Raw genomic sequence first — 12,919 nt, forward strand, 5'->3', positions numbered from 1 at the left:
GAAGCTTTGAACCTAGGTAGTTTTCTACCATCAGGTGTTTTCTCCAAACAATGTCTTTCTAACAGTATATTAACACAAGCTAAACTGGTTCTTTGATCCAAACCTAGCAAGCCTCCCACTTGTGTGCTTATAGCACTGTGGGAAAGAACAGCCAATCTGTTGTCCTCCAGATGTTGCTGAGCCCGGATAATTGGCCAGTTGTCCACTTTAGATGGAGCCATGCTCTCCTTGGAACAGCAGGTTCATAGCTTAGACGTGCTCCTGGATCCATCTTTGTTGCTGGAGGTCCAAGTGACCTCTGCCTAGGAGTCCCTTCTACTAGCTTCAGCTGGTAAGACAGCTACTGTCGTTTCTGGACCTTGATAACCTTACCACTGTCATCCATGCGATGGTAACCTCCAGGCTGGATTACTGCATTGCGCTCTATGTGGAGCTGCCCTTGAAGTTGGTTCAGAAGCTGCAGCTGGTGCAAAATGTGGTGGCAAGGTATCACTAATGTGTTATCCTGCTTTTGAAAGAATGACATTGGCTGACCTATCCCAGGATAGGTTCAGTGTGCTGGTTTGGGGTATAAACTCCTATAAAGCTTAAGGCTGGGATGCCTGAAAGATCATATCATCCCTTATATACCCAATTGATTGCTACACTTTGCAGGTGAGGGTCTCCCACAGACACCATTTTATCAGGAGGTCCATTCTGCGCAAATTAGGAATTGGGCATTTAGTGTTGTGGCGTTTCCCCTTTCGAACTCCCCTTGAATATTAGACAGATGCTGAAGACCTTCCTCTCCCAGCAAGCCTTGTAAGTTGAGATCTGCATCTGCACTGGGATTGTTATAAGCAGTTTTTAGAGTTTATCCCTTGTTTGCCACCCTGGTCTCCTTTGGGAGGAAGGGTGGGCTATAAATTTAACAGCGAGTAAATAAAATAAATAAAAACCTCCTGTTTAGAGCAGTCAAGAACACACAATCTGGAAAACAGGAGATCAGGGCAAGCATTCCTCCAACTGCTTGCTGGGGGAACTCCCAATCCCGGGTTTAGCTCATTGTTTCGACTTGTTTTCAGGGTGAATGGTTTTACAGGGGTTGTAATTGAAGTGCTTTCAGCTCCCAGGTCTACAATGGAAGTTGTAAGGTAGGATGTGCAGGGAGTCTTTCCCCTTTAGAACAAGCTGCTCCTTTGATATGTGAGAAGTACCTGCTTGGAATTCTCATCTCTTGCCAAGTGACACTCCATAGCAGCCAATTGTCTGTAATTGCCTCACCTGAATTAAATTACCACCCCCTCCCCACTTGGGAATGGCTGTTGATGCTCATCATAGCTACAAAGCATTGCTTGTCCTCAAGGAACCCTTCCACCACAAAGAGCTGCCTGAGATTAAACGAGAAGGGCTGTCGCTCAGCACCCTTCCGGCTGCATTGGATCTTCTCCACCTACCTGTATTCTTAATTTGATTGGTACAGGGGAGAGCTGTCCCTGCCTCGGATAGCAGGGGGTAGAACGCAACACAAACCTGAAACACATTAGCATGCACACAGTGGCTCCATGTGTATTGGCAGTGCCTGGCGAAATAATTGCGCCCCCCAAGTTTGTGGGCATCGTGCTGGAGGCAACAGGTGGACTTTGCTGCCTGTGTAGTTACTTATATTTGTGACATTGTGGGGGGCTGGACAAGTCAGGGTTTCCCAACCTTGGGTCTCCAGCTGGTTTTGGACTACAATCCCCATCATCCCTGACCGCTGGTCCTGCTAGCTAGGGATCATGGGAGCTGTAGTCCAAAAACAGCTGAAGACCCAAGGTTGGGAAACCCTGGTCTAGATGACCCTCGGACTCCCATCCAACTCTCTATGAACCAAGTGAAGGTCCTGTTCTTAAGCAGCACCTCAGCTATGGAATGTCCTCCCCGCTGAAATGTGACTGGTGCTGATGCCAATAAGCATCTATCTGGCAAGTATCAGAACCAAATCCCACACTGTCTTTGCTTGCTGTTCCCTTTGGCCACACCCACATTTAAAGCCACACCACCTTAACTTTCCCTAAAGAATCTCAGGAACAGTAAAGGGTGCTGGGAACAGTGCCTTGGTGAGTGGTAAAGATCTGTTTTGTTTGTAAGTATCAGTAAATATGGGAAAGAATGTAGAAAACAGTGCCCATGAACCCCATTTCAGCAAGGATTCAGGAATCCACTGCTTTAAATGTGTGGCATGGATGGGACTGTTACAAGTGGAAGATGATTTTGTAGCATCCGGTGTACACTAATATTCAGGATGAATCAAAAGCTTGAGGCCTTTTGCGATGTATCTCTAGATCAATACCAATCTCTCTAGTGCTCTCTTTCTCTTCCAACCTTTCCCCCTTTTGTTGGTACTAAAGCACTTACTACCACTAGCATTCTCCCCCTGCTCTGATCCGCAACATTAACAAATGGCAGAAGAGGGAGCATCTGGGCTTCTTAATATCAAAATATTTCTCTGTCCTGGCAGGCAGGGTCATTGCTTCCTTTGTGTATGTAGAGTCCAGATGTGCAGGGTTTGGCAGCGACATTTATTGGATGCAAACATTTCCCAGCATGACCTCGTGCGCAGTTGTGTCAGTGACCTCACAGTTAACGGCTGTGAGATCTGATCTAACCACCGTACATTTGTAGCTTATGCTCCCAGACCTTTTCCTTGCTACGACCAGCACTTAGGCATTCATGGGAAAAGATCCTAAAACAGATCTGTTGGGGGGGGGGCGAGAAACAGAACGAGAAAGGTGTTAATGAATACTTGGCAATAACAGGTGCCAGACTTTTTCAGCAGGCCTGGAAAACCCCAAGCAGTGCCCACCTCCTGGCTGTGCAACCAGATGTGCTGCCCTTGAAACAGCTGAGCTGGGTGGCACAGTTGCCTATTTGGGAGGAGATATGAGGTCATCTCGGATGGGGCTTTATATGGGAGGGGTTCCCATAGTGACAGACAGAGGTTCACCTTAGTAAGGGCTAGGGTGGGTAAAGTTCTCATTTTTCCATCTTCTCTGGAGCAGGCATTCATCCAAAACACTGCAAAAATCAACAGAACCAGCCTTCAAGGGAAGAACACCCAGGGCAAGCTGCATCATGCCAGCTGCACAAAGAAATGCTCCCTGGTCCCAGCACAAGCGTATCGGTGCTGGGCTCCAGGGGCTGTGCACAGATTGACTCCCCCCCCCCCCCCGTTTGCAAGCCTGATCCCTTGTAGAATAAACTGGGCTGGATTTGCAGGGAAGGCTTGGATGCCGTTGGGCAGAGAGCTCTTCCATTAGAGGGGTGAAGTCAACAGGCTGCTTGCTGATGTGAAAAATGGTGATAGCAGCAGCGCTGCAAGTCTCACTGATGGGCACTGGGAAATGGCAGACTCCCATGACCTGCAAAGAAAACAATCAGTGTGAAAATGGAGCCAGTGAAGGAGCTGTAATTTTGGCTGGGTGCTGTCGCCATGCTGCAAAGGAGCATGTGTCAGTGATGTGTGAAAGGGCAGGATGTAGGAAATCTCTAGCAGAGAGAGAGTTCTTCTGCACATTATAAGACTGTTTACAAAGGTTGCGTGCCACTCCTAATCTCTGCCAAGCAGTAGCAAGATTCCAGGGGGTTCCAGGATTGTATTTCCATTGGCAAAATTGAGGGACAGTGGAGCCTAGTTTCTTTAAGAAATATGGTTTCTTGTACACATATTTACACCTGGAGGTTTCAGTGGAGGGGGTATAGACCATTATGTTCCAAGAGTGTTTCTCCTTGCCACTCTCATAGCTTCAGCAAGCTTGGGTCTAGAGCAGCAGTCAGTCATAGCTCCTAATCTCTTGGTGCAGCCTCCTCCAGCCAGCCCTATGATGGCCTTCCATACTTCTTCCTCCTTCTTCAAGAAACAGAGGTGAGAGGAGTCTGGGGTCTCTCCCACAGCAGCACACAAGCTTACCCTCTAAAGGAAGCTGATGATGCAATTCCTCATGTACCTCCGAAAACAGTCTTCTCAAATGTATGCATGTATCATTAATTTTATATTTCACCTTCCCTGCTAGGAGATAACACTCCCCCTCCCCACTTTATCCAACGACCCTGTGATGCAGGGTAGGTTGAGAAAAAGTGACTGATCCCAAGCCATGCAGTGAGTTTCATGATTGGTAAGCCTCTCTAAACTAAATAGCACCAAAAGCTGCAACCTTTCCTCATAGGGGAGTTTGAGAACTCTCAAGGGGATGCCATCCAATTCCAGCAATTTGCCCATTTCTATTTTGCCTATTAGGCTGAGTTCCTCTGTTCCTCCAACTCCCATCCTACAATAGTCAGTTCAGGCAGTGGAAGGAAAGATGCAAAGAATCCATTCTGCTGGTGTTAGGGCAGGGATGACTGTTAAATGGAATGCTCTCCCTCACCAGATGTGATCTTTACTGTGTTTATAGAGCACAAACCCAGATGGAGCATCTATAAAAGAGGATCTTGAGTGCAGGGAGAGGAGGAGGAAGAGGAAGAGAGGACCAGGTTTAGGGCCTAGTGATTTTTGGAGCCTTCCTGAAATCTGCTTTCCCACAGCAGGGCTGAGGACACAGAGGGCATGGGTGCTGGCTCCCGAAAAGCTATAAATATGCCTCTTAGCAGCTAGCCTCCAGTGAAAACATGGGGCTATACCAGGGCTTGGTTGTGGCATCTGAAAAGCAGGCTGGTGTCATGGCACCAGGCATGAATAGCCAGGGGCTGTTTTGCTCAAATAAGGCAATCGACTCACACGGAGCAGGACCCAGGGAAAAGCTCCAGATTCCCAGGCTCCTAACCAGTAAGTCATGATGGCTATGTTCTTCCTCCAGTGACAGAGGCAATCGACTCACACGGAGCAGGACCCAGGGAAAAGCTCCAGATTCCCAGGCTCCTAACCAGTAAGTCATGATGGCTATGTTCTTCCTCCAGTGACAGAGGCAGCATATGTTATTAATATGTCATATAATGGCGTCTTGCAGATTCAACCCAGGCACTGTGAGAACAGGGTGCTGAACCTGAAGGACCTTTGGCCTGATTCAGCTCTTCTTATGCAATTAAGTACATTGAAAAGGTCCATCTTCATCTCTCTCCCCGCTTCCACTTTGAATGCATCCCATTGTCTTCCTCCCAGAGTGTTCTTTCCTTCTTTCTCCCACCTCGTCAAGTCCTCATTGCTTCACCCATTCTGTCTACTCTCTTTCCTCATCACTCTCGCAGCATATTGTGCATCTTCACCCATTCTGGAAGTGAAGCATGGAGCTGCAGATAAATCGATGCTCACTTGACCAGTTCAAACGCCTGCCAGTAGGCGGCACATCAATGTGATTGAAGGTGCACTTCCCTGGTTAAAACATCTCTGACTTTCGAGAGGACCCACATGCATCCCTACGTGGGTGTTCTTTTGGAGGGTGGGCGGAAGAACATGGTTTCCAAAGTCTGGGAACACACAAAAATAAAAATATAATGCTAACATTGTTGCACAAACCAACAGCTGTTTCTTCAAACCTGGAAGGGCTGTGGCTGAGTGCATGGTTTGCACACCAAAGGAGAGACCTTCATCTGAAACCTTGGAGAGCTGCTGCCAGTTGGTGTCTTCAGTCCTGAGCTAGATAGACCTATGGGCTGACTTGGTATAAGGCAGGTTCCTCTGTTTCCCTCGGTAAAAGGTGATCTTAGAACTTTTAATGTTAAGCTATAGGGAAACCTTGGTAGACTGAGAAACTCCTAACCTGCCCCAGCCTGTACATCATGGCATGCAGCCTGCCTGCATCTCCTTGCCACCAACTTCTATCCCATAATCCTATGGCAACAGAGATAGGAAGTATCACTCCTGATCCAATCCATCCATAAAATAACCCCATGTTACTGCACAAAACAGGAGTCTATGCACACAGACCTGGTGAATTCTCTTGTCTTTACAGTGGATTCCAAACCAGTCATGGGATTTCAACTCTGCCCAGGAAAAATGTGTGACTGGCTGCCCTGACCCACTTGCTTCTCAGATTGCCTGTTGTGAACCTGGGAAGGGTCTGCTGGAGACTCCAGAGCAGAGAAAAGGAACTTATGACCTTCCAGATGTTGCAGGACTACAGCTCCCCTCATCCCTGACCATTCACCATGAAGCCCAGGGCTGATGAGAGTTGGAGTCCAGCAACACCTGGAGGACCACAGCAGGCTCTCCACCCCTGCTCCAGGGATGGATGGATGCTCTGCTAGAGAAGCAGGATACGGGGGAAGGCAGAGCATGAAGCAGCCCATCCACGAGTGTGTATGTGAGAGAGTGTCTCCACTCTGGGCAGTCCTATTCTGTTTGATTTTAGCTGCGGCTGGGTTTTTAGCATAACCATATGGCTAAGTGTTCCTGGAGGCAGTGGGAGGACGATTTGGCTTGCACAGCATAAATATGAGCTGACCTGCTGTTCGTAACTTTTCAAAGGCAGAGAAGTCTGAAGCTGTCGGCAGCCAGATGCAGGGTCCCTCCCCCATCCCCTCTGTTCAAAGAGATCCCTGCAGAACTTTTGCCAAGGTCTCCTTAACCCACCAACCCCCTCAGCTAGATTCATGTGCTGCAAAGGGAGAAACCCCCCTTCTTGGCTCACGCAGCCTAGCTGCTTTCTCCATTAAATGCACTTATGATACTCATTTTTTTTGTATATACAGCTGGCCAAGTGCAACATCCAGTTTGGCCTGCTTTAGCTACCGGTCTGCCTGAGAACAGGGTCTTCTTTGGCGCCAGGGAGAGAGAGAGAGAGAACTCTGGCTTGTGGGCATCTTTGAGGTTGAAAAGGAGAATGGAGCAATAGCTTGATGGGGGATGTCACACAAACGTGCACAAGTTCAACTGGTTGGTAAGCCTGCCTCTTGTTTGTTTCCTTCCCCTGCAGCACTTGGCACAATCCTCTTTGCTGCGGCCATCTGGATTTGCTTTACAAGATGTATGACTTGCCTTTACAAGATGTATGACTTGCTCCGGCACAATGCATGAGGCTCGCTTGTCCTCTCTGCTTGCTGATGGTGATAATGCAGGCTAATCCATCAGGGGTGTTGATTGAAGACGGTTTTTGTCAATGGGATGCCTGGGAATAGATTGACCATTGGATCCCATCTAGCAATAATGGGTGGAATTCAACACCACACTAAGCTGAAGTTCCTCAGCAGACTACAAGTGATGCTAGTGAAATGGGTTGTGGAAGAGAAGGAGCTGGAAGTCAGCATGGCTCTTGTGGCTGGTTGCTGTAGCTCCGATACTTCCTGCTGCACAACAAGCTTCCTCTAACGCAACTGTTCCCCTGGATTTTCATATTATTCCCAGCCTTCTGATAAGGCAACAGTCCTTGCGTTTGGTGGTCAGAGAGGGTTGAATCTGGGCCACGGTAATGGGTATGACTTACTAGCAAAACATGATGGAGTTCCATCACCCACATTCAGTCACTACAATGGGAGTTGGGGAAATAATGCCAGCTCCCAGGGCCTGCACGGGACATTTTGCTGCCAGAGGTGAAGCTGGAGCAACTGGCTGCTGAACCTTACTTCAACACTGGTGATGAGACAGTGGCCACATGCACACCATATATTTAAAGTGCATGGCCTTCCCAAAGAACCCGGGGAATGGTAGTTTGTTAAGGGAGCTGGGAATTGTAACTCTGGGAGGCGTACACTACTATTTGCAGGGTTCTTTGGGGGAGGCAGTGTGGATGTGAGCAGTTCCTCTTTGGCAACCACTCGTAGCCGAGTAAGATTGTCTTCTGTGAATACGGTCTTAATAGTGAGTCTGTAGGTGACTGTGGAGGCCAATTCTGGGTCCGCACATCCTTCCACAGTGGGGACATAGGTTTCTGGGTGGGAGTTGATCACGATGAGGATTTGCCAAATGTGCCTTCCTCTTAGCTTGTTTTTCCCTTTTGTCCTGAGTTTGTGCTTCTTTGAAGTCCATGACACCTTTGGTAAAGGCTGTTTTCCAACTGGAGCACTCACAAGCCAGTGTTTCCCCGTTGTCGGTGTTTATACTACATTTTTAAAGATGTGCCTTAAAAGTGTCTTTAAACCTCTTTTGTTGTCCACCGGCATTACACTTCCCATTCTTAAGTTGGGAATAGAGTTGTATCCATCACTGCACTTGAGGGCAGCAGGTTGACCGAATGGTACACACAATTTAGTTCTCTGGACATCTGGACACTGCTACCTGCCCTCCAGCTTTGGTCCTGAGGCAGCTGTCTCCCTCTTGTCTAATGGAAGAGCCAGCTCTCATCAGTCTTGCATATCTTTAATTCTTTCACTGTGGTTTGTGAACCAGCTGTTTTCCTTTCCTTTGCACATGCTTATGTCTTGACCTTTGCAAAAGGTGCTGAATCGGAAAGCTGTTGATTACACTGAAGATGCAGCACTCCTTGAGCACATGCCTTGCAAAAGTTTCAACATGCACTTAAGCTCTTTGTTCCAGACAAAGTTTCCTAGAGCAAGGAAGCTGAGTGATGGATCGCAAAGAATGAGCAACTACAAAGATGTGGACTTGGCTCTCAGGACTTTGCTATGTCAGCTCTGTGGGCCAGCTGCTGGATGAGACCAGGGTGCTGTGACTCAGAACCGAGGAGGCTGTTGAGTCATGCATTGCGGATGCTCAACCACAGCCCACCCAAACCTGAGTGAACCCTTCAGGGATTCAGTCTGGGAAAAGATCAAAGAAGCCGGATGCAGTCAATTTCAGAGAGATTCAGAGATAATATCTTTTTCTGTACCTCTGACCAGCTTTATTGCTAGCACCACTCTCTGCTGCTTTTCCTGTGGAAAGGTGACAGTACGGTGAGGGTAGATGGACACTGGCTGATGCCCCACATGGGAATCCTTCTGAAATGAGAGAGTCAGGCCGGGGTGGGGTGGGGATTCAGAGCAAGGGAGCAAATTTTGTGCAGTATACTCTCCCAGCCTCATCAGCCACTCCCAAGCCATTTATTTTAGATTAGAAGGCTGCGTCGTCAACATGCATCTTCCTCTTCAAAGCATTTCAGGGCAATGCCGCAGATCCCATTCCATCCTGTACCCGGCCACTCAGGGCTGCTTCCCAAAGCACATTTTGTCCTTGGAATCTGTTTCCGAGAACACAACACACACATATCATGTCAATTGCAAAAGGCACCCTCATGTCAGGTCTTCCTTCCAAATACGTTACATTTTCAAACAATTTTTAAAAGGAATATGCCATAGATATTTGATCCCATATTTTATTAACCCATTGACTGCCTCTCAAGCAGTTTACTTTAGGGGGCCTTCCATCACATCCTGGGCTGCCGAAATCCAAGAGGCAGCCATAACGTAGGACAGGAGATTTGGGATGTCATGCACTGCCTATGCTGCAAGGTACCATCAGGGCAGGAGTCGGAGGTCCACTCAGCACAGGGAATAGGGCTGGTTCACCACATGTTGAATGAAGTGGAGTGACACACACACTATCCTCTAAGATCATTCAGTCCAGAGCCTAGAGTTGCCTATCTGCACCACTTGCGCCTGGCCTTGGAGGCAGAGTCCTGGCCCCTTTGGCTGCCTATGACACAGCTCTGTGGAGCATGCCCGCCTTGAGAGACAGGGTTTGTCTGCAGTCCTTCTAATTCAAAGTGTGCCAACATGCCCTCAAGGGGCTGGCAATTAAGCTGCCTTTCTGAAGAGGCATGAAGCTTCCTTGTTACGGTCTGATAAATGCTGCATTAGTCATATTTCGATCTGGGCCAAGTGGGATCCGCTGCGGTTGAGGAGCCCAGCTGCTCCTGCCCTCCAGCCACTGAGCTGCAGAGTTGCCTGCCTGCCTGCCTGCCTGCCTGCCTGCCTGCCTGCCTGCCTGCTTGCCTCCTACTGCAGATCTGACCCCACCTGGTGAGGCTGAGCCGCCCCTGTCTGGTACATCACGTAGCCCTCCCAGGGCACAATGTTAGTCAGAGGTGGTGTGCATTGTGGTTTCTCCACTTTTCCAGACTGCCGTGAGCACGGGTAGTCAAAGCAGCTCGTTCTCCCCCCTCTTCTGTCAAAGACTCTTTGGCAGAGGATCAGTCCCCATAGTCCATTTCCGAGCAGAGGCAGCTTTAGGGGGAGTGCAGCCAGTGTCAGAATCAAACGCAGGGAGCCCCGCAACTGCAATTTAGAATGGGGTGTGAGAGATGGGGGCACCAAATTTTGGCATCGCTCAGGGCGCTGCTGGAATTTGAGAAGCCAAGGTCCGCCATGGTTCAGAGGGTCCATTCAGAGGGCTGAGAAGGTGGTTGAGAGGACCCTTGAACATCCTGAAGCCATTGTGGGGTTACTTCAGTGTTCACCTGGCTCAAAATACAATCCACATTTCCTGCAGTACATGCAGGTTCACACGTATGCCGAGTAGGTAATGAAGCACCATGGGCTAAATCAGAAGCAGCCAATGTAGTGCCTTCCAGTTGTCGTTGAACTCCAGCTCCCATCAGCCCCAGCCAGCATGATCAGGGATGAAAGGAGTTGGAGTCCATCAGCCTCTGGAGCATAGCAGGTTGGCTATCCCCGGGCTAAATTCTGAACAAATACACACTCAGCCCACCTTCTTAGGACATTAGTTTGGTTGTGTGAATTGGCCCTTGATCCTTCAAACTCAAGAGTCCAGACACCCCTTTGGCCCCCGGGATTTGCCAGTCAGGTCAACTGCATTGTTGGCATAGACTTAGTGATGGAACATCTTCTCCTGATGTACCTCTGTAATGGCACACAAAGATATAATTCATTGTGTGAGCCTAGGCTGTCTCAGGGACAGAATGACATCACGAACCCTGAGTAGTCAAAGCATTTTCACTCTTAAGATGGTGAGTCCAGTGACTGAGGGCTGGTGCCTAAAAAGGGAGCTGCTGGCCTGCTAGGTAGGTCTTCTGTGTGCTGCCACAGGAGGCATCTTGAGACCCAGCATAATTGCTGTTGCGCCTGCCTATGACCAGGGCAGAACCATAGGTCCACATACATACAACCTTGCCTCCTGCTCCCTTGTGCTACTCTTGGCATTTTTAGCCTGGTCAGAAACAGACAAAGGCACTGCTTGTTATGCTGCGAGTGCCCAGGCAACCTGGCCTTGGTGATGTCTAACTGGAGCCTTTTCTTTCTAACTGCGCCTCTCCTTTCTCCTTCGGCTTCGTTGCTGCAAACCCCTCCCACCCTCACCCCAAAGAGCAGCTGGAAACAGAACGGTGAGCACGCCTTGGCCTGTTCCTCCTTCGAGGTAGCAGTGGAGGAGGGGAGCAGGGCAAAGGAGGAGAGGCAGGGAGGGGTGTGTGTGTGTGTGTGTGTGTGTGTGTGTGTGTGTGTAGCAGGAGACAGCTCTCTGGCTCTCTTTGTTAATATACATTGGATTCCTTGGGGATGAGGCTGGCTCTGCTCGGCCATGTGGGTGGTCGCTCACTTTGCATCTTCCTCTCAGCAGGAAGAAGGGGAAAGCCTGGTCCAGATGTAGGAGAGCTCTAAATGGCAACCTGCTCTGGCCAGTCCCCAGCAATTGCCTCTCTCCCTCCCTCCCACTTTCAGTCCCTTGCGGAATCTCAACCTCCCGCTTCTTTTCAGGAGGCTCCAGCAGGCAGGATGGGAGCTGAGCCCCTGTTGAGCAAGGGTGACATCATGCAGCCTCCGCCAGGAGGGAGATCAGAAGAGGAATTTAAAAGGACTGGCATGCTTCGGCACAGAGAGATTTCACGTAGGGCGTGCCCATGCATCGTACCCAAGAAACCCCCCAAGTTGGGGTGGGTGATTGTCAGTGTCGGGTTCTATCAGTTTCTCATGTTCCCACTCTTACTTCTCCTCATTTCCAGGTTTTTTTTCTTTTAAAGAAACTCCTCAGCATTTTAGTGCAATTCTCTTGCAATTTGCACCTTTTTATCTGCAGTTTTACCTAATATATGTATTATTATTATTTTGCAAAGCAGTCTCCCCTAATATAATGCATTTTATATTCTATTTTCACCGATCTATGCATTTTTTGTACACATGACATGGCTGGAAGACTACACTGCAAAATTCTGAGAAGTACAGTTTCAAAGAATAACATTGTTCCAGTTTGTGTATTTCTTCCAGAAAGTACTTAGGTTGGTTCACTTTTACGTGTGAACTGAATCAAAATTCTCCCTCAGGAGGGGTGTCTGCTTTTGGGGGAATTGTAAGTTGTGCAGTTGCTGTGCAGTGATGGCCTATATGAAGGAAGTAGTGGCATAGTGACAGAAGGCTTGCACCTCATCAGTTTTTTGTTTCATTTTAGCATTGATATGTGCTCAGGACATTTTGCTGCCTGAGGCAGAGATGGTACCCCCTCATTTCTGGCTGGCCTCATCTCTGATTTCAACCACACCTTTCATTTTATTCTGTTGGCAACATCTGTCACAGAGCATCTGTCATATGGTGTAAGAGTGGAACTATCAAAGAAACTGATGCACATCATCGCTCCTGTGCAAAAATATGAGTATGGACCAATAAATGCAGCAAAATGGTGTACACACCAGTCTCACAAATGCTGCCGCAATTTTTATTCTGGTTTCAAGTTACTGTTGTGCTCTTGATCATAAAGACAAAGGAAGATTTTTAACAAAGGCATGGGTGAGTCCATTCTAGGCTTTTCTGCTGCTAGAGTTCCAGGTTCCTATTCCATGTAATTCAGTGGAGGAGCAGCTACTTTGCCTGCAGGAGGGTCCAGGTTCACTCCCTGGCACCCCCAAGATAGGGCTGAGAATCTCCCCTCTCTGAAACTCTGAAGGGCCACTGTCATTCAATGTAGACAAGACTGAGCTAGATGAACTAATGCTCAATTTAAGGAGGCTTCCGGTTTTCCTATATACGCATCTTCTCTCAACATCCCAGATGATGCAGCTCCAAAAACACTGTAATGGTTCCATAATTTTGCCCAGTGGAATTGATTGGCAGTAGGTTTGAGACAGACAAAGAAAAATGC

The 12,919-nt window shown here is 48.4% G+C and overlaps 1 long non-coding RNA gene across 1 annotated transcript; it reads right to left on the reverse strand.

Annotated features, from left to right (window-relative positions):
• Positions 1-1,842: 1,842 nt before the first annotated feature.
• Positions 1,843-11,511, reverse strand: LOC310700243. Its single transcript, XR_014522525.1, has 3 exons — positions 10,541-11,511; positions 5,145-5,424; positions 1,843-2,718 (listed from the first exon to the last, which is right to left on the reverse strand). It is a non-coding gene; the product is annotated as an uncharacterized lncRNA (long non-coding RNA).
• Positions 11,512-12,919: the final 1,408 nt, after the last annotated feature.

Source organism: Podarcis liolepis (assembly GCF_965112155.1).
Source record: "Podarcis liolepis genome assembly, chromosome: 2".
In the NCBI taxonomy this organism is placed as follows: Eukaryota; Metazoa; Chordata; class Lepidosauria; order Squamata; family Lacertidae; genus Podarcis; species Podarcis liolepis.